At 39.5% G+C, this 6,388-nt stretch overlaps 1 pseudogene; it reads right to left on the bottom strand.

The window, feature by feature from the left end:
* Positions 1 to 4,759: 4,759 nt before the first annotated feature.
* Positions 4,760 to 5,151, bottom strand: LOC110544023 (ATP synthase F(0) complex subunit C1, mitochondrial-like; annotated as a pseudogene).
* Between the last annotated feature and the right edge of the window lie 1,237 nt (positions 5,152 to 6,388).

Raw genomic sequence — 6,388 nt, 5'->3', positions numbered from 1 at the left:
GAATAGTGGATCAATGGAATTGAATAGAACACCCAGAAATAAACCCACACACCTACAGATACTTGATTTTTGACAAAGATGACAAAAGCATGCAATAGAAAAAAGAAAGCATCTTCAACAAATGGTGCTGCTCTAAATGGCTGTCTACATGTAGAAAAATGCAAATAGATCTGTATTTATCACCCTGCACAAAACTAAAGTCCAAGTGGATCAGACACCTCAACATAAGACCAGACACACTAAATCTGTTATAATAAAAAATGGGGAAGAGCCTTGAACTCATTGGCACAGGAGACAACTTCCCGAACAGAACACCAACAACACAGGCTCTAAGATCAACAATCAACACTTATATAGACCTATAAGATATGATAAACATAATGAAATCTATACACCTAAAAAAGATAATCAATTGAGCGGACATGGGGTAAGATGATCAATCCTCGTTTAGAAAGACAGATGGGATATGCATTGAATGTATGACAGGAGTCTACTGAGCGCATCTGAAAGACTCTAACTAGCAGTGTTTTCAAAGCAAAGACTCATGACCAAACCTTTGGCAGAGTACAGGGAATCATAAGAAAGAAGGGGAGTTAGTCTGATGGGGAAAGGATAGGAGCTCCACAAGGACCAAATATATCTGGGCACAGGGTCTTTTCTGAGACTGACATTCAACCAAGGACCATGTATGGATATAACCTAGAACCTCCACTCAGATGTAGCCTGTGGTAGCTCAGTAACCAATTGGTTTCCCAAAGTGAGGGGAACAGGGACTATTTCTAACAGGAACTCGATGACTGGCTCTTTGGTCTCCCCACCCCCGAAGGGAGGAGCAGTCCTGTTAGGCCACAGAGGAGGGCTTTGCAGCCAGTCCTGAAGATACCTGATAAAACAGGATCAGATGAATGGGGATGAGGTCCCCCCCATCAGTGGACTTGGAAAGGGGCACGGTGGAGATGAGGGAGGGAGGGAGGGAGGGACTGGGAGGGAATGAGGGATCGGGACACGGCTGGGATACAGAGTTAATAAAATGTAACTGATAAAAAAAAAATAAAATAAAAATACAAAAAAAAAAAAAAGATCAACAATCAATAAATGGGACCTCATGAAACTGAAGAAGTTAAAAAGCAACAAATCAAGTAATCTAATTAAAACATGGAGTACAGAGCTAAACAGAGAATTCTCTGTAGAGGAATATCGAATGGCAGAGAAACGAAGAAAGAAATGCTCAGTGTCCTTAGTCATCAGGGAAATGCAAATTAAAATGACCCTGAGATTTCACCTTACACCCATCAGAATGGCTATGAAAGAAATCTCTCATGATGATTGGGAGGGAATGAAGGAGGGGGCTGCAGCTGGGATACAAAGTAAATAAACTGTAATTACTGATGCTCTTTGGGGGGATGACACCTAAATGAACATCAGTACAAAGTCCCAATTTATTTCTAATATCAGAGATCAGACCTCTACTCTTGCCTGATGCGTCCAAAACAAAAAGGGGGAACTGTAGAGAGCTGCGTAATGCTGCGCCTGAAAGATGGAGCTGGTTTCCGCCTTCCACCTTCCCGATGGTGAGTGCTCTCTGTCACAAACAACTCCACATTTGGCTAAGGCTGAGGATCTGGCTTGCTTCCATGTATGTGGACCTATCTGCATTGCCCACGTGGCAAGCTGAGGTTGGCTACCCAGAGGCTATTTAAAGTGGGCTGGCTTTACCCAGGGTCAGATGATTGTTCAAGGTTCCTGAATAAACTGCATTGAAAAAAAAATATCTCAAATGACAATACATGCTGGAGAGGATGTATAGAAAGGGAAACCCTCCTCCATTGCTGGTGAAAATGTAAACATATACAACCACTTTGTAAATCAATCTGGTGATTTCTCAGAAAATTAGAAATAGTGTTACCTCAAGATTGAGATATATCACTCCTTGGCATATATCCAAAAGATTTGCAAATATACAACAAGGACATTTGCTCAGCCATGTTCATAGCAGGAACATGGAAGTCAGAGCCCCTCAACTGTGGAGTGGATACAGAAATTGTGGTACATTTACACAATGGAATACTACACATCAATTAAAAACAAGGAAATCATGAAATTTGCAGGCAAATGGTGGGATCTAGAAAACATCATCCTGAGTGAGGTATCCCAGAAGCAGAAAAACACACATGGTATATACTCACTTATAAGTGGACATTAGACATATAATATAGGATAAACATACTAAAATCTATACACCAGAAGATGCTTAGAAAGAAGGAGGATCCTGGGTAAGTTAATTAATCCTCATTCAGAAAGGCAAATGGGATGGACATCCGAAGAAGGAGAAAATAGGGAATAGGACAGGAGTCTATTACAGAGGGCCTCTAAAAGACTCTTGCCAGCAGGATTTCACAGCAGATGCTGAGACTCATAGAAAAACTTTGGGCACAGTCCAGGGAATCCTATTAAAAAAACAAACAAAAAAATGGGGGGGTGAAGGACCTGGAGAGAACAGGAGCTCCACAAGAAGAGAAACAGAACCAAAAAACTGGGCACAGGTGTTTTTTCTGAAACTGCTACTCCAACCAAGGACCATGCATGGAGATAACCTAGAACCCCTGCACAGATGTAGCCCATGACAGATCAGTATCCAAGTGGGTTCCCTAGTAATGGGGAACAGGGACTTGTCTCTGACATAAACTCAGTAGCTGGCTCTTTGATCACCTCCCTTGTAAGGATGGAGGAGCATCCTTACCAGGCCACAGAGGAAGACAATGCAGCCAGTCCTGATGAGACCTGATAGGCTAGGGTCAGATGGAAGGGGAGGAGGACCTCCCCTATTAGTGGACTTGGGGAAGGGCAAGCCCTGAAAAGTGAGAGAGGGTGTTATTTGGAGGGGACAAGGGAAGGGGCTACAGCTGGGATACAAAGTGAATAAATTTTAATTAATAAAAAATTTAGATTACTAAAAAATACTACAACAGACAAGGAAAAAACGTGGTTAAAAGCATTAGATTATAACACAGGAACTTTGATGTATACAGTAAGATCAAATTAAATTTAATGTTACCTTTGATTTATATTTTAATTTTAAATGCATAGATAGAGTGGTATCATTAAACATATTTTAACTTTTAATAATAAATCAATGATATATTAATTATTACATTATCAAGTAAGGACACATAAATAATTCATAGATATCCACTGCAAATTGTATTTTTTTAAGCTGGCTTTATTTTCCCTTTTAAAGTCTCATATTAGGGACTACTGAAAATAATTCACTTCACAGCCAATGCTAATATGACACAGAGGGCCGTCTTTATTCAAGATAAGCTTAGGAATGAATGAAAAGAGAAATGTCAGTGTTATAGACTATAGATCAAATGAGAATACACTTTTAGCAAAAGTGAACATTATTACAATTACATTATAAGCAATGATTTCTCATGAATGCAACATTTGTTTAAAAATAAATTAAATGTCTAAATTCTTCTTTACAATGTATTTGTGTTTTCATTATTTGACACCACAGTATTAGGGGACAAGGAAGGACTGAATGCAGGTAATGGACATAAGTTACAAAAGAACATATAAAGGTAATTACTATTCTATTTCTAATTCTATCATAGTTTTGGGTTCATCAGTGGTAGAGAAGTAAAAACAAATGTATTTGATAATGAAACTGTCGACTCTGATATAAAGACTCATAGCTTCAGACTGGCTATTCTGAATGAATTCTAATGGTATAGAAGCTCATTGATATATATGGATAGTGGATGTGGTGAATTTCTGTGCCTGATGTTTTTTTGTTCGTTTTGTTTTAGTTTTTTTTTTTTTTTTTTTTTTTTTTTTTGCAAATTTTAAAATAAGTTTATTTAAAATAAGGGAAAGTGGCAGTTGTTAGAAGAATTTAAACATCCAAATTTAAACATCCAAATCTGTTATGTATATTTTTACATTTTAATGATTTTGTGACTCTATAAAATTTAACTCACTATTAGATAACCTTCACATCTCCCTCTCTATTTGCTCCAGTTCTGTCATGCATTTACTTATATCGTCCTAAGGACCTTGGTGAAAGCAGCATTCTCACTTCATATCTAGCTAGGTGTTAAAAAAAAATAGCAAGCATAAGAATCAGTGAATCTGCTGGAGCAGTTGTCTGATGGGAGCTGTGCATTCAACCCTTTAACGCATTTTTTTCTCTCTCTCTCTCTACTCTTCTAGGCTGGTACAGAAACAGAGCGAAGGGTTACTTTTTTCTTTGCCCTTTTCTATAGTACCAAATGACACATTACAGGGGATGCACAGGTGAGGAAAGCATTGCCAAAATAGCCAGTTGGATTGTACTGTTATTTTCTTTTGATATTCCACCTCCATGAACTTGGGCTGTCCCTTGACTACTCAGCACCACCCAGGGAGTCAGCTTACTTAGGCTCTTCTGTTTCCCTCCAGCCACCTATACTTCTAAACTTTTTTCTAGCTCTAACCTTTCAAATTTGACCTTTCCTTTGTTCCACCCTTGGATCTTGGGCTTTTATTTGGAAACTATGAAGGTGCTGCAGTGACAAACTTTTCTTTTCTTTTCTTTTCTTTTTTTTTTCTTTTCTTTTCTATTCTTTCTTTTCTCTTCTTCTTTTCTTTCTTTCTTTCTCTTTCTTTTTTTCTTTTTGAGAAACGTTGTTGCTTAATGCTAAAGCTTAACACACTCCAACACCAGGACTGGCATGGATGCAAAGCAGCAGGGACGATTGGTTGACCCCATGGAAACTCACATGAAAAAGAGGATGAGGAAGGCGACAGTCAAACAGAAGAGCCCAAAGGCCCCAGACAGGGTGAAGCCCAGAATGGCATAGGGGAAAATGTGCTGCGTGAGAGATGGGTTCCTGGCATAGCCAACAGTCAAGCTACCAAACTCTGTTCTGATGCCAGCCCCTGATCCAGCCACACCAACTGTGGCAGCCCCAGCACCAATCAATTGGCTACTGTGTCAACGTCCTGGGAATTCCAATCTGGCCACCTGGAGAGGGGAGCTGCTGCAGGAAGGCTGTTTAGATGGGCCTATGGTCTACTCAGCAAGGAGGCAGACACAGACCTGATTAGACCCCTGGTACAAGAGTGGATCAGAACTGGAGAAATGAGTAGTGCTTTGGTGGTCTGCATTTTTCAATCTGTATGCCCACTCCCCTGCAGCCCCTGATCAGCCCACAGCACTCTCACTGCTCAAGTTGACTGACTCACTTCGACAAACTGCTTTTCAAAATTATGTACACTGGTATCACAACTGAATGTTAACAAATGCTCTTGTCATATTCCTCAAGGAAATCCCAGGAATTCCAGAGCCACACAAAGCACCTGTTATAGAACCTTTTACCAGGTGGAACATATTATGAAATATATATTAATACTGGGCAGGAGGAAACACAGCTGAAAGTAAGAAACTTCTTATGTGGAAGAAAACTAGAGGTCTTTTACAAATTTCAATTCCTTTAGGGATCATTTGGCTTTTGTTTACATCTGTAATCTTAATATTTATGACCTCTAAAGTTTTATCCCTGTCACAAGCCTTCTGCTTTGGTAAGATCAAACACACATCTAAGATGTGCAGATAACAAGGTATATCACATTGGACACAGCAGACAGAATAACTGTGTTTATAGGTTTTGTGGTGTGTTTGTTTTGTTTTTATTTGTTTGTTTGTTTGTTTGTTGTAGAAAATGGCTGGAAAGATGGCTCAGTCATTAAGAGCATTAAATGCTCTTCCAGAAGACTCTGGTTAACTTTCCAGCACCCATATGGCATTTCATTTAATTCCAGTTTCAGGGGATCATATTCCCTCTTCTGACTTCCATGGGTACTGAACACTTGTGGTACACAGCAAGCATGCAGGCAAAATACCCATACACATAGAATCAATAAGTGTGTGTGTGTGTGTGTGTATGTGTGTGTGGAGAGAAAGAGAGAGAGAGAGAGAGAGAGAGAGAGAGAGAGAGAGAGAGAGAAAATTACTGAGCCTCACTAATTAGCATATCCACCACCTAAAATACTTATAATAATTTCAGTCTCATTGGCTCTCACTTGAGGGCCTGGGAGTCCCCTTCGTTTTTCCTCAGATAAACAGCAAAACCTTATTAGCAAAGTGGTAAATCAACTGTCAAAGAGATTCCTTTAGTGACATTTCTAACTCTGACTGTTCCCCTAGAGATGTCTGTCCTTTGGAGCCTGTGATGCATAAGTGCTCCCCTGAAGCTAATCAACCAATCAGGTTTATATTGGTCTTTAATGTCCTTGATGTTCTCCTTTCCTGCCCCCTTGCCCTCCCCCAGAACAATTAAAAAACTAATTTAGTGAATGCATTTCCAATAATGAGTTAAGAGGAGTGGCCATCTGCAAAACAAAT

The sequence above is a fragment of the Meriones unguiculatus genome, chromosome X, assembly GCF_030254825.1.
Source record: "Meriones unguiculatus strain TT.TT164.6M chromosome X, Bangor_MerUng_6.1, whole genome shotgun sequence".
In the NCBI taxonomy this organism is placed as follows: Eukaryota; Metazoa; Chordata; class Mammalia; order Rodentia; family Muridae; genus Meriones; species Meriones unguiculatus.
This window is presented reverse-complemented; position numbering and strand designations above follow the sequence as displayed.